Source organism: Falco rusticolus, chromosome 2 (assembly GCF_015220075.1).
Source record: "Falco rusticolus isolate bFalRus1 chromosome 2, bFalRus1.pri, whole genome shotgun sequence".
Taxonomy (NCBI): domain Eukaryota; kingdom Metazoa; phylum Chordata; class Aves; order Falconiformes; family Falconidae; genus Falco; species Falco rusticolus.
In genome coordinates this window covers 23,841,384-23,868,323 of record NC_051188.1, presented here as the reverse complement: position 1 = coordinate 23,868,323, position 26,940 = coordinate 23,841,384, and the positions used below count along the sequence as shown (strand labels likewise).

At 47.3% G+C, this 26,940-nt stretch overlaps 1 long non-coding RNA gene across 2 annotated transcripts in view; it reads right to left on the bottom strand.

The window, feature by feature from the left end:
* Positions 1-2,394: 2,394 nt before the first annotated feature.
* LOC119142843 overlaps positions 2,395-26,940 on the bottom strand; it is a 62,805-nt gene continuing 38,259 nt past the window's right edge. Inside the window, exons 3-4 of one of the 2 annotated variants that reach the window (XR_005102451.1) lie at positions 13,759-13,873; positions 2,395-10,366 (exon numbers count right to left, since the gene is read on the bottom strand). This is a non-coding gene — a long non-coding RNA (uncharacterized LOC119142843). Of the gene's footprint in view, positions 13,874-26,940 lie in introns of both variants that reach the window. The other variant, XR_005102450.1, reaches the window with a different exon arrangement.

The window sequence follows — 26,940 nt, the reverse complement described above, 5'->3', positions numbered from 1 at the left end:
CCTTCTATGATGACATGACTGCCTTGGTGAATGAGGGAATAGCAGTGGATGTTGTTTATCTCAACTTTAGCAAGGCTTTTGACACTATCTCCCATGACATCTGTGTAAGCAAAATGACGAAGTATGGGCTAGATATGTGGACAGTGAGGTGGACAGAAAACTGGCTGAACTGCCAAGCTCTAAGGCTGGTGATGAGTGGCATGAAGTCTAGCTGGAGGCCATGCACTAGTGGAGCACCCTGGGGTCAGAAACGGGCCCGATACTGTTTAAAATCTTCATTAATAACCTGGATGATGGGACAGGCTCTACCCTCAGCAAGTTTGCAGAAAAGAAGGGAAGGAGGGCTTGATTCATCATTTGCCTGTGCCGCCATTCAGTGGGACATCAACTGGCTGGAGAAACAGGATGACAGTGACCATATGAAGTTCAATGAAGAGGGAAAAACCTGCCCCTCAGAAGAAATAACTCCATGCACCTGCACACACACTGCGAGCTGACTGGGCTGACAAGCAGCTTTGCAGAGAAGATCTGGGGCTGCTGGTGTCCTGGTGGACAAGCTGACCGTGAGCCAGCAATATGCCCTTGTGGTAAAGTAGGCCAACAGCCTCCTCGGTTGCGTTAGAAAGAGTGTCACTAGCAGGTCAAGGGGGTTGATCCTTCCCATCTGCTCAGCACCAGTGAGGTGTTCTGTCCAGTTCTGAGCTCCCCAGTATGAGAGAGACATGGACATACTGGACTGAGTCCCTCGAAGACGATTAAGTGATTGAAGCAACTGACATATGAGGAAAGGCTCAGAGAGCTGGGGTTGTTGACCCTTGAGAAAAGAAGGCTCAGGGAAGATCTTATCAGTGTGTTTAAATACCTCATGTTGGGACAGCGTAAAGAAGATGGAGCCAGGCTCTTCTCAGTGTTGCCCAGTGACACGACAAGAAGCAATGAACACAAACTGAAATACTTTTTCACTGTGAGAGTGGTTGATGAACAGAAGAGGTTGCTCAGAGAGGTTGTGAAGTCTCCAGCCATGGTGATACTCAGAACCTGACTAGACACAGTCCTGATCAGCCTGCTTTGGCTGACCCTGCTCAAGCAGGGGGCTTGGCCCAGGCAATCTGCAGAGGTTCCTTCCAACCTCAACCATGCTGGGATTCTGTGAGATTCATTTAAATCTCCAGCATAAAGCACATTTATTTTCAAGTATTCCATCAATTCTCACCTCAGTACAGGAAAATTGGCTTTCAAGCCTGATAGCACATTGAACCTTTATCACACCTGTGGGGCCAGAGTTTCAGGAGAGCTTTAACAACCCAACAAACCCAACAAACAAAGTACAAAACGTGCCATGCAAGTCAGATGTTTCTGGTGCAATAACTATATGGTTAGAAGTTTCTCTAACAAACCCATTTGCTGTCAGGATGAAGTGGAACCAAGTCAGTGGTATTCAAGTTTATAGAAGTCAATTTTGTAAAATGCCAGAAGGAGTTACTTAGTGCCACCCAGTGTTGGTAGCTAGAAAAAGGAAGGTTAAATATGGTTACAACTGGGTGTAGCCTAGTGAAACAGGGAAAAAAAATCCCTGCTTTTACTTTCTGTATTGGAGTGAGTAATGCCACAGAAGCTGTGCAGCATTGAGGTCCAGGAGATAGGTGTCCCGTAGATGAAATGCAGTTTAGCTGTTTTGTTAAAAAAAAAAAATTCTACCTTTTATATTCACTTTTCAAAGCAGGTGATCAGTTTGAGATTTAGGTGGCCCCTTTTGTCACAAGACTCACTCCTCTAATCTCACATCAGTCTAGTGAGAAAGTTGTGCTGACTTTTCTGGTTAGGTGTTCAGGAATTTAGATAAGAAACAATTGTATAAGAGTCTTTTCTCTCCTAGGATGAGTACAGTTAAAAGATTACTTCTTTTCCCCTTTATCTCAGATGCTGCATGTGACCTGCCTTTTCCTTGAAGCCTTTTAAATTATACAGGACCTCACGTGTATCAGACAGGGAAATACTCTCCCAGTTATGATCTTTCGATACCTGAATAATTGCACTTATGCTTTTGTCCTTCAAAGGACTACATAAAGCCGGTTAAATGTCATGGTCCTATTTTACAGACATGGAAACTGAGGTACTGAGCAGGTACCGTCCTCCCCATCACCGCGAAGAGCTGGGTCCTGGCCAGGAGGGGACGGAGGGGACCTGGAGCCCAGAACCTGAATGGGAAAAAGGGGAAGGGGAACGCAGGGCACTGAGATACCATGAACCCACCAGATGTTGCGGGGGTGAGGGGGCCCCAGAGTTGTGGTTTCACCTGTAGTAGACATGGCAAAGAAACCCTCCTTCTAGCATTTTTGGCACCTTTACTCTGCCCTGAAGCAGTCTTGCTGCCCAGAGAAAAAAAGACAACACTGTTTTGAGCAGTTCTCTGCTGGTTGTTTATTTCAGCCCATAGAAGACAGAGCAGAGGGACAAGGAGAGACAGACACAGGATTTATCTCAGATTGCTACAACAAAGAACCAACGGCAAAGTGAAAGGTGGTTACCCTCTGAAACATCACGACGTACCACGCTGGTTATCCCTGTTTCTGGGTGGGAAGGGTCCCTACTGGCATTTTTACCTTTTTCTCCCACTCATGGAGCCATCTCCCAGTCACACAGGCAATCCCTTGGATTTGTGCCTGCCGACAACAGGCTTCCTTTCTCACCTACCTTTCACCGAGCCCTGGGAAACAGGCCAGGCAGTGCGGCCGCAGGTCATGTGCTGAAAACTCCTCTTCTGGGGACAACTCTTTTCTTGCCAGTCCTGTGAAGTTCCTGGAGGACCTGGGAGCTGGGTTGGGTCTGCTGGATCACCTAGGAAGACCTTGATGTTCATTAATTACATCTGCGTGTCTCACTAGGGTCCCACATGTCCTAGGTGCTCTCCACAGCTATGCGATTCGCAGTCCTCCCACAGACCTCACAGTTCACAACTCAAGGCAGAAAATCACTAATTCCTTTGACAACTGCTCAGCCCCTGCCTTAGGAATTCATCAAAAAGACAATTTTCCCAAAGAGGGACCACAGGACACAGTGACCATAGAAAGAGTTGGGTGGAGGAAGGAGACCAGACAAATACAGCATTCATGGGGAAAAAAAATAAATACCTGTGTGTAAACCCCTAGTTAGCAAGGTTTACAAAGTAGGTTTACAATGAGACAGTCCCTGCTCCAGAGGTTTTACAGTCTGTGCTCCAGAGGTTTTATAGTCCCTGCTCCAGAGGTTTTGTAGTCCCTGCTATCAGGATGCAATAGCAGGAAGAGGAAAGGCAGAAGCAGGAGACCTGGGAGTCCCCACGTTACACAAAGCAACTCTGCTCAGTGTGCAGGTCTGAGGCATTTTTAAGCCTATAAATAAACTGGGGATGTTAATGATGCCATTAATCTGCGCTGGCTGCCATCCCAGCTATTTTCAGTGGCGAGGTTACCTTGCCTCTCCCAGCAAAAGTAGGTCTCGAGGGGAGGGCTGGGCGAGCGGCAGGGATGGATGCTGTGTGCCCGTGGCGGGGGGCACTGCCCTCGGTGGGGGGACACTGCTGCCATCCTTGGCTGCACACCAGGAGAAGGTGACCCAAGCACCAGCCCTCCTGGCTCCCGGCCTGGAGGGAAACACACGAACATGGTCATCAGGTAATAAATGATGGGGAAAAGCGGAGTGCTGCCAGCTGCAGAGGGAAGCGCATGGCTGCTCCTGCCCGCAGCCTCTGCGGCAGAGATGCTTCCTTCAGCTCCTGCAACAGACACCCCCAGTGGAGACCCTCTGCTCCTCTGGACCCACTGGGAGCCTGCTCCCCAACCTCTGCCTTTCCAATGACAGAAAGTGGCATGGCTCAGAGCTACAGGAGAGAGGGGGACCCCGGAGGGGACAGCCAGGGTGTCCCAGCACGCCAGACCAGGGTGAGAAGTGGCTGGGGTGCAGGTCCCTGGGGAGAACAGGGTCTGCCCCGAGAGAGCTTCTCATCCATCACTCACACCAACAGCCAGTGCTTCAGTGCTTCCCTCATAGGCAGAGAGAGAGAAGAGGTCCCTTACCTTTCCACCCAGGGGGAGCAGAAATATCATAAACTCAGACATTAAAACATGCTTTTCCTCCTTCCCACAAAAACCAGAGGAAAAAGGAAAAAAAAAAGAGCTGGACGCATGTTGCTCTTCCATTCTTGCGTGAAGCTGACCTGCGGTCAACCTATATGCACCTCAACACATTCTTGCCTTGTCATGTATGATAACATGACACAAGAAAAGTCCTGTCTCTGCTCTTCACTAAGGACTCACTGGGATTCTGTGAGCAGAGCAACCCCAGGACCACATCTGCCAGGGAGAACAGTGGCCCAAAATCTGCCCTCAGTGCTCACACTGTACCCAGAGCTGGTTTGGCTGTAGACAGCACGGTCCTGAGGTTCATCTTACGAGTGTACATGCTTCTGTTTATTTTATTATTTATTATAAAAAAACATGGTTTTGTTTATTATTTTTGCCACAGTACGCCAGGAAAAATGAATTCCTAAAAGAAAATGAAGATCACACTTACTAGAAATAGGTGCCTTGGAAAACCAAGTCTTCACAGTGCTTTCCTTTGACCTGCCTGCTCAGATATTCAAGGTGGTCAGATACCACCACTCGTGGTTAGAGAAATGAATGTTCCTGTACCACCAAATAATAATGCTGGCCAACCTTTTATCTTTTGCAACAAACTCACGAAGTTGAGACGTTCGCTAGGTAATATCATGGAAGTGTTATTCACACTCTAGTCCCAGGTGTCATTTGGCTACTGTAGCTATTGGGACTTACTCTCCTGAAGCATTCAGCAGCGTAGGACTTAGTTTCCTTATGTCATCAGAAAGCACCCCTTGTTTTTTGTTCTTTATGTTGTTTAGTGTTGTTTCTCAAATCTGTGGTACCTATAGTGGTCTAAACACCACTTCCTTATATCAGCTAGGAAAAATTAAGAGACATCTGGATGCTTTTCTTCCCTTAACAATGACATTTTGGGGCCAATGTCAGCAATTTCTCTGCGGAAGGTCCAGCCTTGACCTGGCTTACAGCTGACAGACAAGGAGACCGGTTCTCCCTCAGGAACTGCTATGAAAGGCATTTAATTTACTTTGCTCTTTTGACTCAATTATATCCACTGGACAATCTGAAAGCGTTGTTAACGCCATGTCTACCCTCTTTTAGGGGTCATGCAGCATGTGACCATTTGAAGGTTCATGGAGGCCTGGGTGGCATGTACGTGGCAGAAGAAGGCAAGGTGCAGTGCTGTGTATAGCCACTTTGGCAAGCAGAGACATACATGTGTGAAGGGGAGCTGTGGATTCATACATTGATGGCAAGAGCTGAGACACCAACCCCAGTGATATCCTGCTATGCAACGGAGAGGAGGTTTCTTTCCCACCTTACAGAGCCCACAGAGCGTTAAGCCATTTTTGCAATGCTTTTGCAAAGGCTCCTTCCTCATCCCTACTGCCTGGAGCTGGCACTTTGGGGAGCCTGTCAGCCCCATGCCCACCCAGGACGCTGCCCTTCTGGACATGCTAATGCAGAACAGCAGGGAGCAGGCACTGCAGCAGTTCTTTGGCTCCACAGAGGTGCCCGTTTGTCACATTTCCAGCAGCTTTGGCAGGCTTGGTGCAGTTATTATTAACTCCTAATCGCCACTTGCGGACTTTGCTGAGCGGTTGCTAGGATGTGAATTTATTTTTTTTTTTTATCAATGGAATTTCATCACTTGGGTTTGCTTTGCCGTGCATTAGTTTATCACATTGAGAGATATAGCCATATAAATCCTGCTGGTATAAATTGGAGCAACATTAACCTCCCTAGGGAAGTGGGGAAAAAAGCCCCTCTAAATCCCAGTTTTACTGCTAGTATTCTGTGTCTGGAGAAACAGCATGTCCAGTAAGAAATTAGCTTGCAATTGGAATCTGGCACAAGATGCACAGAGGTACTCCAGGCAGACTTAACGTTCACCTTGACAAAGTAATCAGCTTGTCAAGCAAAGGAAGTCACCGTGGCCAGAGTGGTGATGGAAGGTAACTAATACTCTCCATCTGCAGCATCAGGCAATTAAGGATTTAAAATCCTTCAAGAGAAGAGAACTGAAATGTTAGAGAAGAAAACATAAATACAAAAGTGAAGACATTAGCAACATGTAAGGCCCAGAAAAATGGAAAAGAAATGCCAGAAATGTTTCATATTGGCCCCAAATGAGTTAACAGTCTCAAATGAAGTGGTTAAGGCTTGTTGCACATGGTAAAAATACAGACTAAGCCAATGAAACGGTCTCAGGCTAGTTGCACAGAAGAAATTATCTTCCTAGAGCAAAAAAGGCATCTGTTTGTTTATCTCAGTTATGAAAATGTCCTTGTCAGAGGTTTGCAGTGCTGAGCTCTCTTTGGGCAGGTCGCTTACCTCCTCCCAGCTCCAGAGGAGACCTGTAAACCACTGCCCCCCGATACATGATGCATCCACCCATCCCAAGCAGTCATCCCTGCTCCTCCCAGAGGCACTGAGCTCCCCGGGTGGTCTCAGAAGACACAGCCCTCCCTCTGCCTGGAAAATCCTGCTACAGAAAAACAAACTGCTAGTAGTAGTAGAAGCAGTAGTAGTAGTCACTGGAAGAGATTCCTGTGCTCCCCTGAAGCCTCACCTGCAGAGAATCACTCTGGGCAGACAGGATTATATAAGAAGTGCCTTTAAGGGCAATACCAGCTAAAATCATTCCTTCCTGTTGACCCTGCTGCTCACTCACTCCAGAGGATGTCTCCTGCTGGTGCAGCCCTTCCTGGCACCAGGAGAGGAGTGCTGAGGACCAGGGCCCAGAACTGACCAATCTTAAATAAAATCCAGCAAAAAAGTTCTTGCTGCTTATTAAAAAACACCACAGAAAGACAAAACCTAACTCAGGGAGTTCCCCGCTTGGCACACCGATGACAAGGTGATGCACTGCAGCTCAGAGGCAGGAGGGAGCAGCTAGAGCAGGGATGGGTACTGCTGCCAAAGGGCAGCCTCAGACTATGGCCACTGTTTCCACGTTTCCAAAAAGAGGGAGAGAAGGGTGACAGCATCTCAGATGGGCAACAGCTGGAGCGAGGTGGGAGAGCTGAGCCCTGTACCAAGGCTTAAGGGAACCAATGCACGCAAACACTGACTGGCAGCCCCCGTGTCTCCAGGAAGGCCTGAGGACCCACACCTGATCTGCACGTTTCAGAGACAAACAAAAGCAGTGATTCATCAAATCAGTCATAGAAATGTGAAATTCTCTCTTGTTAATGCTGACAATTAACTCTTATATTTGCCTGGGAAAACGCGCCCTGGTGCCTTTCCTCCAGGAGGCTCGGGTACACAGCAGCGGGAGCCCACTGTTGGCTTCTGTAGGACCAGGATGATGCTGTGCTGGCCAGGCAAGAAAATGAAGTTGCTCCCCTGGTCCTAAGTGAGCGCTGAACAGACCATAGGATTCAGAAACACTGGAAATGACCATACCTATGTAGACCTGGCATTTAATTGTGCCCCTGAAGCAGAGAGCCTCCTGCTGCTGCTGGTCTGAATGGACTGCTTTAGCTAGTTTGTGTTTCTCAGTGTCCTGGAGGAGACATTAGACAGTTGTGAGATTCAGTCTCTAATTAGGTCCCTGTAGTGGTAAGATTGCTTCCTTTAGAATAGCTCAGTGGGAACTGGTACTTTATCCTCTCCATTCAAATTTTTATTTCTTTCACCCTTGTTTTCTCTGCAAAGCCTGGATTCTCCCAGACCACTGGATGACAGTTGCAAAAGCCTCTGACATTCACTTTAAGGACATTTCTTTTCAGCTGCTTCACATTTCCTTTTGACAAGCTCTTCCAGCAATATTTACTGCAACTGATGAATTATCTCGCAGCTGGACCGCTTGCTGGTCTTTTCAATCCAGTGCCGTTCTAAATCTTGATTAGCTGGTCTGATTTTTAAATCTCATAGAACTGCTAAGTCCAAGCTGTCCTGTCACACACCGTGATGGGGAGATGGTTCCCGGTTACGCAGAGCAGCAGCCACAGGCTGCCTACACAGACATTAGGCATTTGGGGGGGCTCCACCTCTCCAGCAGGCAGCAAAACAACGGGTTATCCAGAGGAAGTAGTTCAGCTCACAGGGAAAGTTATTTAGATAGCTAGAAAAGAAAGAGTCTTACTAATTTAAGCGTATGTGAAAAATGATGCAATGCACCACGCACCACATTTCACAAGCATCTTGCACAAGTGATATTACACAAATGCACCTTTCTCCACATTTTTGCAGATCCTCTTTTCTGTTACCCGCTTCTGAGCATGTCCTTAGCAATGAACAGCAGTCCAAGGTTTCAAATTAGGATCCTTATTTGAGTTCTTACATAAGATTAGTCTGATTTGTTTAGATTCTGCCCTCTCAAGTCCCAAGATACTTGCAGGGTCTGCAGGTGTTTAACCGTTGCAACAGCGAGGTCATTTTTATTTTGCCAGCTAACTGTGGGGTTAGGCACCTGATTTTCAGTGATTTGACTTCCAATTCTAAAAATGTGGCCTGAAGGTAAGCACAAAACTGGGATTTGAAGCCCAGAGCCTGGGAACACACTAGGCATATCGTTGCCTGAGTTCAGGCTGAGAAGAAGGCTCTTCACTTGTCAGAAGACTTACAACAAAACAGGAAGCTATTAATATTAGAGCCTGAACTGACTTGAGAGTCAAACAATATCAAACAGAAGGTGTCTCCCCTTTTTCCTGTTTATCTCGCTGTTTTAGAAGGCAGGGGAGACAAAGAGTCAGAGAGTTTCTCAATTTGGTGCTACAAGGCAGTGAAATTGAACCAGCAGACTGTACATCTTCACAGTAAACATACGGCCTCTCTCTCCTCAAAACTTTAAAGCTTCTGCTGCACTTTTAAACAAATAGGCAACTGATTTTGAAATGACGGGGTGGAACATGACAAAAAAATGCAGTGTGATGGCATGCAGGAGCTTAGACAAAGTGAGCAATAAATGAAACTACAGGGGAGGGTAATAGGCTGGCTTGGTATAATTATCTTAGAAAAACACTGGAACTAAAGAACTTTCTCCTGAGAAAGTGTCATTTGATTTTTAATTAACACAGGTCATTAGGACTACAGTTCCATGTTGTGTCTGTGTGATGGTTTATCAAAGCAGGATCAAATTCCTGGCAGGGTTCTGGGAGGAAGCTCTAGGGTAAAGGCAAAATACCGCACGTGCAGCTTGCCTCCGCACAGCATAGAAATGAGCAAAACCTGCTGGATTCATGGCCCAGCCTCATCACACCCGCGCAGTAGATGCCAGAGTTCACTTAGACCTCTGTTTTCACTGCCGCCAAACACAGTATTTTCTTTCAAATCAGGACAATTTGAAAAATGGCCTTTTTTTAAAAGGAACTGGATGCAGTCCCTCCTTGAAAGGTGAGACTGAGCAGGAAAACCTGCCCTGAGAGCAGCTGGTGAGGGCAAAACCAGAGAGCCAACCTCTCAGGATGCCGGCTTGTTTGGCTGCTGGAGCTCTTCTGCATTTCATCAGCAGCTGTGGAGGTGACAGGGCCAGGGAGCTGCCTTCCCAGCCTCCAAATTCTCAGAGCATTTCTCAAAAGACTCAAGTTGGCCTCAGAAAAACTGGCACTGAACAGGAAAAGGGCTTTTCTTTAAAAAAAAACCCACCTCACACTCAACACAAAGAGCAGGTATCAGCTCCCTTGGAAATGTTTCCTTTCTCTTGGAGGAACAGGAGATTGTATGTGAGGACTTCTTCTGTGGGCTTTTTAGCTCTTTCAGTTATTTGGAGGTTTGGACCCATTTCTTTTTTCCCATCCTATCTTGCTGAGCCACTCACAGCCACGTGACATAAATTCCTAGAAGCAGATAACTCCCACAGAGCCCTATGCCTCTCCATTTACACCAGAAAAACACTGTTTGTATTTGCAGAAGATTAAAAAAAAATAGAGGTGCCTCTTTCTTCTTTTCTGTCCTTGATAAGGCTTCACCTGCAAATGCAAGGCAGGAGTCACACTGTTTTCTTTCCACTGGCGTTGCAGATGTCAAGCAAAAACATCACAGATTTCATTGCTGCCTCAAGGAAACCTGCTGTAAATGGCTTGCAGGGTCGGTCCACCACCTCTGACAAGATTTGCTGCCTACAGCACTGATGCAAGCAGCGTAATCCTCACAGGAAGGCACAGCTGTCAGGTCCCCACCAGAATGGCATCTTTTCTCCACTCAGACCGCTCTGGAGTGTGTTAGGTAAAGAGGGGTACGGTGAGTAGCTGCCAGGCTCCGAGACACTTTTGTGATCATGGCCACAGTCCTTTCTAGGGTCCTTCGTTTTCCAAGCTTCATCCCTACACAGGAAGAAAAAAATTGTTCTCTCTTAACAAAAGGGCACAGGAGCACAGGATGGCAACACAGCTGGCCCCACCGCTGGCAGATGCAGATCCATGTTACAGCTGAGCCAGTCCAACAGCTTCTTGTCGTAGATGTGGATAGGCTCTTCTTCTGCTCTGGTCCTGTGCTCCCACTCCTGCCTTTGCTGACTCCTGCCCCGAGGATAGTTTCAGGGATCTATGCCAAAGAGAGCAAACTAAACCGGGTAAGTGTCCTGAATCCCAGGCTAATGTCTTAGCTACTAGACCTTTCCTGCAAGTAGGGAAAAGAAAAAAGGTAAGGAGAGGGCAAGGAAAGCACCTTTAAAGGCCTGAATCCAAAGTGATCCCGTACTCTTTTTTTTCTTCCCACCTTTCTCTCCCCAGCTATCTTTACAGCAAGCTCCTGTTTCACACCACAGCACTTCTTGGAGGCCTGGCCTGTGGAAGAGCCAAGCTGCTTCCCAGATCCTCGCACCAGCCCCTCCTGCACACGGCGAGCATGGCACAGATGGAAGGAATCACCACGCACCTCAGCCTCACCTGGGCACCGAGCGGGATGCAGGAGCTTGGAAGTGCTCCCAGCTCTTGGAATATAGCCAGCGGCCAGTCCCAGCCAGCCACTCCTTGCTGCAAAGGGTCTGTAAATCCTGGGATTTACCTACCGCACAGTCCCAGCAGGTATCCCAGTGATGGGTGGCTCCTGCCTGAGCTCACAGATGAGGAGGAAGAGAAAGGGAGGAAGAACAGTTTCAGATGAAGTAGAATTAGGCCAGAGAAAAGAGTGGTTATTAGGAAAAGAAAATGAATGATAAAAAAAAAAAAAATGACTAGTCTTCATGTTTTAAGTGAGAGAGGTGAAACGAAGCAGAGTGAAGGGAAAGCGTTCTGCAGGGTGAATTAGAGAGATTTACAGCAGAACATCAGTTCCCTGTGTAGCTCAGGTCAAACGCTGCTTTGCGTATCCCCTTTGCTGTCCAAGGCGTACAGTCAAAAGGTAGTGCAGAGTGAATCTCTTCATGGCCTGTACAGCTCTCTTTCATACCATACCTCAAGACTTTGAAGTATTAAACTCATACGCCTCAGGGGTATGGAAGTGCTGTTCTTCCTCGGAGAATGAAGGGCAAAAGGCGGAGGGGATGGGAGCTGCTTACCCAAGGGAGCCACTGGCAAAGCAGAAACCTGGACGTAGATCATCTGAGTCCCGAGCTAGCGCCTGAACTTCCAGACACACCCTGCTCTGCCCCAAAACGTGAGAAAAGAAGAAACAAAACCAAAGCCATACCACAGTGGTTTAAGTCATTTGAGAGTCCTGGCTGCAACCTCCCACACAGCAATCACCGCACGATCCTGGCTGGTTTCACCACTACCACCTTACCTTTCCCCTCTCGGGTTCTCTGTTGCGTCTTGACATAAACTGGGGGCTGCCTGAGGCGGAGGCTGTTCAACCTTCCCCATTACTTTGCATGTGGCATGCAGTATCATGGGGTATCTTGCAGTTTCTGACTCTGAATGGAGTTTTTGACTCTTGAGAGTCAAATGATTTAATGCCACTTGTGTCTGCCTTGTGAAGCCTTTCCACCCCTGTGAGCAGCTGGCAGGAGCAATACCAGTGAGCAAGAGCCATCCACGCACACCACTCAGGTTTTACCATCTCTGCTCACTCTGAGGTTTTTCATATTAGGGATATTATTTAGGTTGCAGGCGATACCTCCAAAAAGTGACAAGAATCGGGCTAGTGGGTCTGCCCTTAGGCTAGCAAGCCCAAAAGACCTGCCTGCAGCAGAGACTGCTTTATAGGAATGAGGCCCTGCAAATTTCTTTATGAAAACCAATGGCCAAAGTGCTGCTGTAAAGGATTTATACAACAGAGATGTGAGTACCGGTTCCTGTTCCACTACTGACTATTCCTATCTATTTCCTCTTTCCCTGTCCTTCAAGGCTTCGCTCTGAATATAGGGATGTATACTATTCCTGAGGAGTCTTGGGAGAGAATCTAGAGGGTAAAGATTTGCTTCAAAGCAGATCTTCAAACATCTGTTTGTACTTACGGCACAAATATTTAGCACACTACAGCACATAGCTGTCTGTAGCTTCAAGGCAAACGCAAATGCTAAGAGGTATTAAACACTCATAAACATAAACAAGATAGCCTGGAGTAGCTTATCGGTTTAGGTGGTAAAGGGTGGGGGAAGGCTCATTGTATATTTAAGGCCCAGTCTTTTCCCACTGATTTTTTTCTGCGTTACTAATGGGCCAGGGAGAGAAAAACTCTCATGCGTGGCAATATTGCATGAACAGAGTCAGTCCTGGCTCACTCCTGCAGCGGCTCCTGCTTGCTGCTGCACCAGGGTGCAAGGGCACTCAGTCTCCGGCTATCCTCTGAGTCGGGAGAGGAAGGACACAACTACTAATGGCAGCTCCATTTCTGACAGCAGTGTCACCAGCTACAGCAGGTTACTCCTACAGCAGAATGGAGATTACAGCTGAAGGGTAAGGAGTAACTTCCCTGCCTGCAGAGGCCTTGCTAGGTGGCCGTACAGCAGCAGCAGAGGGAGTCCCTGGCCTCAGATTACTGTTTGATTGGAAAACAGATGAGCAGATGAAGGCATTATCACCTTTTGTTGCTTGATGCCACTCTAGCACCAAAGGCTAGAGGGGAGCTGAGACACTAGAAGGACACTCGTACCATTGCCTGAGAGAGAGGTACCATGATTAAGCTGATAGAAGCTGGTGATGTTCTAGTCCCCCACACTCCTCCTACATGAACAAGGAGATCATTTGGCTGGTTGAAGTCCCTGAATGGTCTCCTGTTGGGATTAGACAACTGCTAGTTCTGGTGCAAAGAGAGGAGAGAAACATGGGGCAGAAGCCACAGGACCTGAGGCATGGAAGCAGTGCTGTTCTTGGTGGGCATAAACCGTTATGGACAACATCTCAGTATCTCTAGTTCACAGTCTTCTGCCTAGTCTAATCTCGCTTTCTTGGAGATTGCAACTCAAATGCAAAAAATCTGGAACAGCTCTGCCCTGGACATACGTTGGCTTCTGCCAGCTCTACTGCAGGGACAGTAATCTTTGCCAGCAGAGCAGTAATAAACACCTCTTCAATCACCTCACCATCACTAAAGCTCATTTGTCAGAGCCCTAAATCATAACGCAAACACTAAAAATCAGCCCCAAATGGACATGCCTAGACCACAAAACCTGCAAATTCTCTGAAAACATGCAGTCTAGCCCAATAAACAGTGCTTTCCCCAGGAGAGCTAATTTTGGTTCTGCAAACAGAACAGTGTCAACAAGAAAAGCACTTTTACACCACTATTTTTGGCAGTATGGAAACATCCCTGTATATTACAAGCTACTTACTACCTGTGCAGAAGTTTCCAGTGTAGATCCACATTCAGTTCAGCGTGAAGAGGGCTTTTCAGTCATGTCGAGCCAATGCAACTGAGCCAAGAGGAATTAAAGCTATGCCCTTTTCTGCCTGTTGAGACACGGTGAAAGAAAGCAGCCACCTTAAATCAAAGGGTCCAGATTCAGGGAGGTGCTCCAGCCAGAAATCAGAAGGCAGTTTACAGATACTTTGATAACTTGAGCTTTTATCATTCCACAGGCCCCTGAGATCAGTTGGTGAGCGCTGAGTGAGTTTCCTCATATGGTATTCGAAGGCAAAGTCAATCTACATTTTCTTCCCAACAGGCAAGCCCAGGCAGCTACAGTGTGTTATAAAAAGAGGAGATTAAGCACAAGTTTTGCAGTGCTATTGTCTGAAAAGATACAATCGGTTCTATCATTAGGAGCTTAGGAGTTAGGATTTTAAATCTGATGTAGGCAGCTTTGAAGCACCAGTTTTGTCAAGAATATCCCATGCTTTGTCCTATCTTGAAAACTCAATTGTTTAGCTATTAAAAGAGATTAATGTAATCTCTGTGTCTATGAAATTGGATTTTGAAACTGCTTGCTTACTGTACTATCTCCAGTGCAGTGAATGAAACCTCTGCTCCTATTCATGTTGCCACAAATTATGGGTCACACCTTGTTCGGGCCCATTTGCCAATGGGACAAAGTGCCCGGCAGGCTGCAGGAGGCGCACAGCCGGCAGGGCGAGGGAAGCTGTGGTTCCCCTGAGCCCACCGGTGACGTACCGTGTTGCTTTGGACCCCTTGGTGCGATCAGGCCCAGTAGGAGGGATACTGAGATGGCCAGGGCAGAGTGCAGAAGCTAGGAGGAGAGGTTGTGGGAGCTGGGTGAGTTTAGTCCAGAGACAGGGAGATGGAGAGGTGATCTAACAGGATCCTATTGCAAATTACACTTCCCCTGATGGCAGTTACACGACTGATGAAGCCCAACACCTGTGAGCAGCAGGTGCAAAAATAAGGGGCACCAAGCCCAGGCTGGAGCTGGAGAGATGATAACAGACATCAAGGAAAGCATGTCCCAGGGAGGGGGACTCTCCATCTTTGGAGGCTTTCAAGCCTTGGCTAGAAAACGCCAAGGCTTACCTGACCTAGTGCAATAGTCCTGTGCTAAGTGGGAGCCTGGATGAACTTGAGCCTTCAGAGGACCCTTCCAACCAACATTTCTGTGTTTCTGTGCTTTTCTAAGTGAAGGACATGAACACTGTTCAGCTCTGTGGATCTGTGTCCTTTTATGCTAGCTAAGGGTCTGGTCCTGTAGTCTGAAAATCCCGAAACGCTGTTTAGAAAACATTTCAGATAAATTGTTTGGAAACCTTTCTTCTGCTTATGCATTCATCTGTGGTCTGCTACAGAAAGCTCTGGAAACAAACTGTCTCAAACATCTGCTTTCACAAAAAGTTAAAAGCACACAGAGGATTTTTCTCAGCTGTGAACCACTACCTCCTTGGCAGGTGCAAGCTTTCAGTCACCCAGGGTCAGACTGGACAGTCCCTCACATGTGGGGCAGTACCAGTTCTCAGGGCAATCCCACATCTTGCGTGGGGCCACAGTGGCCACAATTTTGAATTCCGCTAGGTCAGTTTGAGCTGCAGGAAGACATAGTTATACAGGAGATGTGCAAGCTGAAGTCCCATCCTTCTACCTAGAGCAAGAGGATCTCTTAACCTCAAGGGAAAAATTGACTGCATGGACCAGGCTGTAACAGTGGACATGCTGGGCAGAAAGCAGCACAGGCTCAAGCAAAGGACCTCTGACACTTGTATCACTACAGTGTCCCATGGCACAAATATTATCCAACAACTTCTGTTCCTCCTGTAGGACGGAATGTGCTATAAGAGATGGGGATGACCACCCACTCCATCCTAATTATGGACTCCTTGTCCATAATTATGTCATGGGATCCTCAAAAGTGTCCCTGAGCTCCATGCTGAGGAGGATGCTGGCAGATGAGTGAGAAGTATACAGAATACTCTGCTGGCCCTACACCTGCCTTGGGAAACCAGGGAGCTCAAAAAAGCTGCCTTTGCAGCCCGGGAAACCAAAGCTGAGGCTGGTTCTAGTGAATAGGGGGCAGCAAGGAAAGGCAAAGCAGCTCTGCTGAGTGCTGCATGCTTCGCCTCCTGCTCTCCCACCTTGTTTTTCTTTACTTGGCATACTCCCCTACCTTCCTAAGGTAGGGTAATTTAAAGGTAATTTAAATTTCCCAAGGTAATGTAAAATGGATGTCATTATCCATGCACCAAGGGGGAAAAAAAAAGCAAGCAAGGTTTCCTCTGCTGGTTTAATAAGCTGGTGGCTTCCAAGAAACTAACAGTAAAGGTTAAGAAATCCAAGCCCCTCCTCCATGTTGCCTCCCCCTCCCACAGCCAGCAGCAGCATGTTGTGCTCTCCTCCAGCGCCTGCTTCGCCTTGGAAATGAGGCTTGTGGTCCTGTGAACATGGTCTAGCCATAAGTGTTGACAGTCCAGTTGCTTCTCTCAGAGGTAAATGGTAGAAGAGATATCCTAGGACAGGAGGTAATTGCTGCAGGGATTTCTGCTTGTCGTCAATCAACCCAGACCATGCCTCCTTCTGTTTACTTGAGGTTGCTGGCTATAGCGACTTGATTACTGCTTCCACCCATGCATACCCCTGCACAGGCACTTCAGCAGGCTCCTTTTCTGCTAACAGAGGGAACACAAAGCATCCTCTGGCTGGCTACATGAAGCAATTTGTCTCTCTAGCCAGAGATCAGCAGCTCCATGTCTGCCAGCCCCTTGCATCCTCTGGATGTCCTCTGCCAAGTTCCCTTCTCTTGGGAAAAGGGGACCTATTTGACGAGTAAACTGATGCCAAAACAGCACAGAGTAACTGCTCAGAGACAAATTTTGTCTTTAAGCAGCAAAGGTATTTATTTCGTGCAACGTTGGGGAGCTAGCCGATTTGCACCAGACAAACTAGCTCCAAAGTTTTCAGTGAAAAGTTAGGTAATTTATACAGTTTTTGTGAGAGGTTACAACATCTTTACATACATATTCATTTGATTTTGACACCTAATCATTCTATTCATAATAGGTGGGATCTAGGTGGAGTAAACCTTAACTTTCTTTGTTCAACGATTTCCTGACTCATGGTCTCCTTATCTCCTTCAGGTGCCCACCTTACCTTTTCTAATTATTCAGAGTATATTCCTTTACTTGAACATCCTCGGTGGTACATTCCTTTAACATCAGTGGAACCTTTTCTTACTCAGAGTACTTTTCTTATTATTCAGGGTACATTTCTTTCTCAACACAAACAGAGCATCACCTAGAGCATTGTACCAAACTCATCCTGACTAATCTTTTTAAGACCTTGCTCTGTTTCAAAACTCATCATGGCAGCACTGGCTAGAACTTCTGATGAGCCATCCCTCTGCTGCCCTGGGTGGGTAGTGGGTAAAAATAAAAACACAGGGTTTTTAAAGGGTTATTCTTCCCTTTTTGCAGCAGCTGAAAATCTAACTTGTTTTCTGTCTTTCCCAGAAGTGTCTTTGACTGCAGTGGCTAGAGAAGCACCCTGGCAGTATCAAGGTCGTTGTAATGACTGATCGCTTCAGGGCAGCGGATGATTTGGTGCTCCTGATACAGGGAGAAGGGCAGAAGAGAAAGAAAGCAAATGAAAGGGTGCCTGTAGTTGTTATGCTTCTCCTGATGCATCTGGCAAAGACTCAAAGATTTCAGAAATGGTTAGATGACTAATGGAAGTGCTTGTATAACATGGGGAGCCCCACACTCCAAAGCACCAGAGGCACAGACCATGTCACCACCAGCAGCAAGCTGCCCAACACTGGTGGAAGGGACAAAGAACTAGCATTTGTGTCCTCTGCTTTCAAGCAGAAAAAAAAAAAAAATAATCTTTTGTATTTTCTCTTTCTTTTCGACTTTGTAAACAGTTTTAGAGACTGTTTATGCACAACTTCTTTTGTCTGGTTGGATGCATCTGGGTTACTTGTTCTGTCTGTCTGTTCTCTCCAGTTTTAAGCACTTCTCCATTAATTGCTGTTTCCTTGACCAAAAGCTTTACTTTTGTGTTTGGAATTCCATATTGAAATAACAGCACACATACACAGAGCCTCAATACCACCCTCAATGCCTCCCAAGGCTCTGAGATGCCCTCAAGGCCAGAGCCAAACCTAAAAGGGAAAACATGGCACAAAAGTGCTGCCTCAGGGCCTCTCTCCAACCAAGAGCATGCCCGCAGCCTGTGCCAGCCTTCTCACCCCAAGCTATATTCAGCCCATGATGACTTGCTCCTGGCAGCTTCATTTATTCTCCTCACCTGGCAGACAGCATCCCCACAATCTCTGCTCACTGCCCAGGTCCACTGACAGGGCCAGTCGTTCTGGGGAGCTTTTTGCAGCAGTGGTACGGTTGGTAGCCATGATGGTCCTAGTGAAAACAGACCGAATGGAGACGAAAGGGATGGCAACCCTGTTCAGAACTGGCCCCAGCACTGAGCCCTGGGGAGCACCACTTGTGACCAGCCACCAGCTGGATGTAACTCCGTTCACCACCACTCTTTGGGCTCGGCCAGCCAGCCAGCTTCTAACCCAGCACAGAGTACACCTGTCCATGCCATGAGCTGCCCATTTCTCCAGGAGAATGCTGTGGGAAATAGTGTCAAAGGCTTTACTAACGTCCAGGTAGACAACATCCACAGCCTTTCCCTCATCCACTAAGCAGGTCATCTTGTTGTAGAAGGAGATCAGGTTTGTCAAGGAGGACCTGCCTTTCATAAACCCATAATGGCTGGTCCTGACCACCTGGTTGTTCTCTACGTGCAACGTAATGGCACTGAAGATGACCTGCTCCACAACCTTCCCCTGCACCGAGGTCAGGCTGACAGGCCTGTAGTTCCCTAGATCCTCCTTCCTGCCCTTCTTGCAGATGGGCATCACATTGGCCAACCTCCAGTCAACTGGGACCTCCCCAGTCAGCCAGGACTGCTGATAAATGATTGAAAGTGGTTTGGTGAGCCCTTCCATCAGCTCCCTCGGTACCCTCAGGTGGGTCCCATCCAACCCCATAGACTTGTGCGTGTCTAAGTGGTGCAGCAGGTCACTGACCATTTCCCCTTGGATTATGGGGGCTTCACTCTGCTCCCTGTCCCTGTCTTCCAGCTCAGGGGGGCTGGGTACCTGGAGAACAACTGGTCTTACTGTGGAAGACTGAGGCAAAGATGGCATTCAGTACATCAGCCTTTTCCTCATCCTTTGTCACAGTTTTCCCCCACATCCAATACAGGACGGAGATCCTCCTTCGTCCTCCTGTTGCTAATGTATTTAGAGAAACACATTTTATTGTATTACATGGCAGTAGGCAGATGAAGTTCCAGTTGGGCTTTGGCCCTTCCCTTCTAATTTTCGCCCTGCATAGCCTCATCATGTCCTTACAGTCCTCCAGAGTTGCCTGCCCCTTCTTCCAGAGGTGGCCAACTCTCCTTTTTCCCCGAGTTCCAGCCAAAGCTCTGTTCAGCCAGGCCCGTCTTCCCCACCAGCTCGTCTTTCAGCTCATGGGGACGGCCGGTTCCTGCGCTTTAGGACTTCCTTCCTGAAGAATGTCCAGCCTTCCTGGACCCCTGGGCCCTTCAGGACTGCCTCCCAAGGGACTCTGCCAACCAGGCTCCTAAACAGGCCAAAGTCTGCCCTCCTGAAGTCCAAGGCAGCAGTTCTGCTGACCCCTCTCCTTAATCCTTTGAGAATCAAAACCCCTGTCATTTTGTGATTGCTGTGCCCAAGACAGCCTCCAACCATCACATCACCCACAAGTCCTTCTCTGTTCACAAACATCAGGTCCAGCGAGATGCCTTCCCTAGTTGGCTCCCTCACCAGCTGTGTCAGGAAGGTCTCTTCCACGTGCTCCAGGAACTCTTGTGGACTGTTTCCTCTCTGCTGCATTGGACTTTCAGCAGACATCTGGTAAGGTGAAGTCCCCCACGAGAACAAGGGCTAGCGACTGTGAGACTTCTCCCAGCTGCTTACAGAATATTTTGTCTGCTTCTTCATCCTGGCTGGGTGGTCTATAACAGACTCCCACCACAATGTCTGCCCTGTTGGCCGTCCCCCTGAGTCTTGCCCATAAACACTCAACCCTATCACCACCATCATCAAGCTCCAGGCAATCAAAACACTCCCTAACACACAGCTACCCAACTGCCTCTCCCTCCTTGCCTATCTCTTCTGAAGAGTTCATACCATCCACTGCAGCCCTCCAGCTGTGCGAGTCATCCCACCACGTTTCTGTGATGGCAGCTATGCCAGTTCCCCTGCTGCACAATGGCTTCCAGCTGCTCCCGTTTGTTGCCCACAGTGTGTGCAGTGGTGTAGATGCACTTCAGTTGGGCTATTGATCTCGGGGGAGAAGGCCTAATTGCCAAGCGCTTCCGTGGTTTCTAACACATCAATAAGCCTCGCATCTTTCCTGCCACGTGGATCTCTATCCCCTGCCTCCACGGACACAGCAGATTGAAGGACCTCACTAGCACAACGTCCCTCAAACAGTGGCGTGCTGCCACCAGGCTTATCTCTAGCGAGCCTTCTTTTATCTGTTTCCCCCTTCAAATGCAGTTTTAAGCTCTTTCAATGAGCACTGATAACTCCTGTGCAAAGATCCTTTGTCCCTTTTGTGACAGGTGTACCCCATCTGTTGCCAGCAGGCCTGCTGTCGTGTAAACTGACCCGTGATCGAAAACCCCAAAATTCTGCCAGTGACACCAGGCTCAGAGCCAGGTATCGATCTGCTGGCTCCTCCTGTTTCTTCCCTTGCCATTCCCTGCAACTGGAAGGACAGAGGAGAACATCACTTGTGCCCCTGATCCCTTAACCAGTCATCCCAAGGCCCTGGCATCTCTCTTGATTGCCCTTGGACTTCTTGTTGCAACTTAATCGCTGCCTACCTGAAAAATCAGTAACAGATAATAATCTGAGGGCCGTAACAGCGTGGGAAGCTTTCTCTTCACATCTTCAACCTAGGCCCCAGGGAGGTAGTGGACTCCCTAAGTGGGTCCAGTCTGTATTGTTGGGCCTTCTGTTCCCTTCAGAAGGGGGTCTGCTAGGACAAGGACCCGTCGTTTTTTCTCGATGGAAGCAGATTTGAAGCAGGGCATAGGCTGACCGTACTTCAGCAACACCTCCAGGCCACATCAACTATTGTCCTCGTTATTGTTCAGTTCCACCTGCAGAGCCTCATGCCCATTACACACGGACACCTGGCAAGGTGGGGTGGTCACAGAGGAGATGTGCCTGCTGCAAACGGCAGGAACTTGTCACCATTGGCCCCTACTCCTTAAATCACTGTGCTGACCCAGATGGAGAGAGGACAGAATCCTCCATATCATGCATCCTGTCTGCCTGTTGAGCCTGTCTCCGGGAAGGTAGGGTGTGATTCCAGCAGGCTGTCCTACTAGGAAAAAGCCCAGGTGAGCACTATACATTACATTTGGTGTGTTGGGTCTGGCTGAGCCCCACGGCAGCCCTCACAGCGCTGTGCCTGCACTGGTAGCCAGGAAGGTGTTGCTAACACACCAGTGTTCCGGCTGCTGCTGAGCAGCCCTGCACAGCACCAAGGCCGCCCCTCCAGCCTCCCCCACCATCAGCAGGCTGGGGGTGGGAAGGTCTTGGGAGGGGACACAGCCAGGACAGCTGACCCGAAGTGACCAAAGGGATATTCCACGCCATATGATGTCTGCTCAGGTATAAAAGCTTAGAGAGAGGAGGAGGAAGGGGAGGCATTCGTTATTCATAATATTTTGTCTTCCAGAGCAACCACTACACGTACTAAAGCCCTGCTTCCCGGGCAGTGGCTGAACATCACCTGGTGATGGGAAGTAGAGAATAACATCTTTTGTATTCCTTTGCTTCCATGTGTGCAACTTTTGCTATTGCTTCATTAAACTGCCTTTATCTTGACCCACAAGGGTTTATCCACCTTATTTTCTTCCCACCCTGTTCTGCTGAGGAGAGGAGTAATACAGTGGCTTGGTGGGCACCTGGTGTCCAGACATGGTCAACCCACCAGGGTTCGGCTTTACCTGCTCCTGCCCATATCCATCAATATTTTCTTACAGCCAACTCCTGTGGAATGTGTGTGCTTTGTTCTTTGTTCACAGATCAATGCACCATGATCCTGGTCATGAGTGTTGGCTCTTGGGGACTATAGCAGTGACATGAACGAAGTTAGTAGAATCCCTATGACAAAATAACTGGTTAAATTATTAATAAAAGCCATCCATATATTTATAGAATTATTAGTAAATGCTGCTCTCTCTTTTGCTACTAGGATATAATGATTTTATATCAATAAGGCTTCTAGACTGAAGAGTTAAATTATATTTGCCATCAGCAATGTGATGTTAGATGTATGAACTGAACACTCGCCAGCTACCAACCAACAACACTGTCTAACCACCAGAAAACACGGGAAAGAAAAGTTCTTGACTCTGGCCCAGTAGGTCTGCCACTTAGACATTTTTGAAATTTAATCAAGCAAATATCATCATTCCTAACACAAACCATCCTGTGGTGAGCATGCTTTTGAATGCTCAGAGCAAAGTAGAAAGGAGCACTGGAACCCTGAGGAGTTAGGAATTATTCCCCTGTTAGGTACTATTTCCACAATGAGCTGCATTCCCAGTTTATCCATTTTCATGCCTCCAATTTACTGTATTTATGTATGAGGGATGAGTGTTTAGATTAAAACCTCATTTTTGTAGGTGCTACATGAACAAGTCATGAGACAGTCCCTGCTTATGCAAACTCCAATGTAGTGTCACAGTCACCTGGAAGCAAAGGATAAAGGATATGGGCAATGGGGAGAAGGTGTAAATTGAAGTGTCCAGCAAAAAAGCACATTCTTCAGAGCAGGCAGAGTCTTGCTTTTCAGGAGAAAAGTTGTATGGTATGAAAGTGCATGTGGGCTATGCAGACTGTCATTATATTTAAAGGTGGATGTAGTGCTTACAAAATGAGGCAGATAAATAGGCTAATACATTTCAGTCCTCTCCATCTAGAGAACAAATGTATCAGGTGGCCACGTTCCTCCACAGTGACCTGCCAAGCCTAAATTCAAAAGGATGTGGAAAGGAGAGGACAGTTCAGGCTCTGCACCCATTGCAGATTGAGCTCTCTGTTCCCGCTACCATAAACAGCAGCATCTCCAACGCTGCAATCCCCCATCTCTGAAAAAGGGGTTAAAGGCACTAACACTTGCAGAACTCACTTGTGAATCCCCACTGCCTCTGGAGATTTGTAAGAGCAGCTTGCACTTTCCAAAGAGATTTGGCATGGAGGAGCCTGAACGTCACCCTAAGTGTGTGAAAGTCTTGAGTAAACAAGTCTGTTTTGAAAACAAGACCCAACCATACAGCCAGAAAGCCATGAAGGACTTCAGGATGTACCTACACCGCACCAAGTGAAGGTGGTCTGCAGAGCCCAAGCTGCCCCGGGGGCTAGGACCAGCATAGCCAGGCTGGTCAAAGCCTGGCTGAACAAGCTTTGCTCTTCTGCTGCCACATAACCCAGTGTCCATGCAAATACACTGCCCTTCCTACTCTCATTAGCACCTCTGCACTGCACAGCAGCCCGTGGTGATACCAGCTGGGAAGAGCTGCTGCCGGGTGCTGTGTGGACACATCTGCAAGCACTTACTCCACCCCATCTGTGCTGGGACCTTGGTCACTCCTTGCTGCAGAGAGAGGGTCTAAAGATGCATTTTAAAGGAGCCGGTAGGGCCCAAGGGGGCAGGTGAGACAACTGAAAACAGCTTTAAATTCAGTGCAGGGGAGAAGGCAGCTGAGATAGCAAGCAGCGGCCAGACCAGACGCTGGAATCTGAAGGTATAAGGCAACAGATTATTAATGAAGAGACTCGTTTAAGTGTCTTGGTAACGTAGCAATGAGAAACCTCCTATTACTGCTTCAGCAAACAGTGTGTATATAATATGCCATTGTGAAATCTTGAAATCATTGTACACAAATACAGTCAGAAGAAGAAAAAAGGGAAAATTGGCCATATTTCTGAATATACTCTCATCTTTGGGAAATAATGTTGACGCAGCTAGAACAGGCCTGTTATATCCAACTCTCATGCACATGTCCTCATTCCTATGGCTTAATAATCATAATGAACTATGAGGGGAAGGTAAATAGTCTTCATTCCACATCTCCTAGGATAATAATAAGAAGGAAGAGATTTCAAACATTGGTAATGACTTGTAGGGCTGCACATTGCTTAAAACATCGACCATGAGCCAAGAAATACCCCTCAAGGCTGCAATCAAAAACTTTTTGGCTCTGTGCTGTGAGCAGAAATTGTATTTGATCAACAGAGTTATTGCAACAGACTTGCTGCTTAGAGTCTGGAAGCTTGTCCCTAATGCAGCACCCCTCACTGCAGCTAAAGCCTCCTGCACAGCAAAACTTTGGGCTCATGGAACGCAGCTCTGGCTAACAGCTTCGGGTTAATCGCGGCAACCACTGAGGAGCATCTCCGATGCGTCTCCCTTCACTAGCTTAGAAGTCTGTGTAATTTTTCATGGGGAAATAAGCAAGATCTGAGAGGAGCAGAACCATTCCTCTCTCTTTCTGTCAGTGTATGTCATTTGGAGAATGAAATTGGGTGAACTGGGTTTTGTGAAGAGGTTCAGTCTCCTGCTCTCAGTAGCTGTAGAAGGATAAGGGCAACCCCTGGCCTAGAGGTCTTGCAGGCTAAAAAGAAGAGAGACATGTGTGTGTGTCCCCTGCCACAAGAAATCTGCCAGTATTATCTGGCAGGCAGGAAAGGAAGGAATTTAAAGTTATTTTTTAACAGAGGTTCTCAGAAAATGACAGACATCCTCAAAATATTGTATGTACGTATTGTATATATTCTTTTGTTGAAATCTAAAAAGTTGATATTTAAGTTGAAATTTGGAAAACTGAAGGTCTATTTTATTTATACATACCCATACCCACATACATATATACATATACACATACACACATATATACATATATTGTATGTGCCATCATAAATGTGTTTCCTGCTGGTATCACTAAGGAAAAAGAAGTTTTGAGAAAAGAGATGGTCGTTAAGAGCAGAAAGCAATTTTCAACAAGGAACAAGCTATACTGACCCAAGAAAACCAAAGAATCATACTGACTGCTCCTGAGTACCACACACTGGACCCTGTCCAGCTACTGACTTAGAGATATATGGATAATTGGCATCTCCATGCTGACAGTTTGGTGATCTGGCAAAACAGAACCTTCTCCAACCATGGGAATAAGATTAATAAATAAATAAATCACAGGCTCCCCTTCAGCAAAAAGGCCCCAATGGGACACAGAGACCCTTACCTGTGTCAGAGACACAAGAGCTCCAATGCAAACCAGACATAAGCTGCCTGAGGTCCTTGGGAAAGAAGAAGGAATTTCAGACAAACATGCCATAGGAGAGAGCTCTAGAGCCCAGAGAAGCAGCTGGGTCCTCACACAGGCCATGAGCAACAGGGCCAGAATAACACCAAAACTAAACAATCGAGAAATAAGACATATTTTGGGTGTATGATATATGCTGACTGGCACCCCAACACTTGAACAGATTGCCCAAAGAAGTTGTGGGTGCCCCATAACTGGAAATGTTCAAGGTCAGGTTGGATGATCCAGTGAAAGATGTCCCTGCCCACAGCATGGACTTGATAATTTTTGAAGGTCTCTTCCAACCTGAACAATTCTATGATTCTCTGATTTCCTACTTAAGCACTGCAATAAGAAGCCTGAAATTTGTTGGTTACCACAGTTTTAGCTACCATTAAAAACTATGTGGCTTTTCCAAACATCACCTCTGATCTTTATTTTTTTTTAACAGAAAAGCAGTAATGCAACTTTTTTTTTTTTTTTTACACCAAGAATGGGGCAACTCAATGAGTTTTAGATTCTGTGACTTTCTTATTCAAATCCAGGCAGTATGAAAATAGGTGATGATAAACTGTTATGATCAAAGATTTACCTTTCTACAAAGAGGAAAGAGAGAGTGGCAAAGTACAGAAAAGGGGAAGCACAAGGGAAGAGGAAAAGCAAGCACTGTGTCCACTGTTGCCCTCAGGCTTTATGCCTGACAAAACCAAAACAAACCACCTATAGGAAAATAGTATGTTTATTTCCTGTGACAAATACACAGCTTAACATCCCAGTTAAAGCCACATGGCAGTGGGAGAGTACAACAGTTTGTATCCTTGTCCTATGGCCAAGGTGAGCATTTGCTTTCTGAAGAGTGGCCTTGGATGGGCAGAGAGACATTTTCTGGACAGGGGAGGTAGAGATCATGATCCTTGTATGACTGTTAGCCTGACCCTGACCTCAAACACCATGTAGTGTCTCTATAGCGTGGTGGTGTCTGCAGGTACAAGCACCACCAACAAGCTAACAGCAGTGAGCCTTGGAGAGAGCGCAGGGGGGCTGCCCTAGGCTGCTAGGTTAAAGCCCATAAGAAAGGTTGGCACCTAATACTGTGAACAAAAAGTTTGTTTGTAATAAAAGTCAAATCCCAGGAAGGGTGTGTGTTGCATCACTTGGAAGCACGTGGAGATTTGGGGCAAACTGGAGGGAGATCAGTAGCGTTGACACTGTAGCTTTCATCTTCTGCCTCAGTAAGTCACAGAGGTGGTAATGGGTAATTGCCACCAAAGTAAATGTGGGCATTTCACACCTCCTGTGCTTCCTTGCCAGCATGCTGAGGACAAACTGGGCAGCACTGGTTCCCATTCATGCCTCTGTGTAACTGTGAACCTGTTGCTGGGCTCCAGGATCATAAATACTTCACCTGAGATCAGGTGCTGGCCCGGTGCCAGGCCAACTCCAGCAGCAGGGGACGGTGAAGGTATCTCAGAGGCTTGCCTCTTCTCGTGTAGCAAAGGTGGTCACTGAAGCAGGGGCTCCCCCCATCATTCACAAGAACTACTGAGACCTGAGAGGCAGCTGGGACTTGGCCAAAGGCAGTGCACGCTGGTCACATAAGGACACCACCAGTAGGGCCATGGTTCTTTCTAGTCCTTCAGTAAAAGGGAGTCAGTCCCCTTGCTAAGACATGCTTTCCTGCAAGGGCTCTGCATGGCCCCCTTCATCCTCTGGAGCTCCT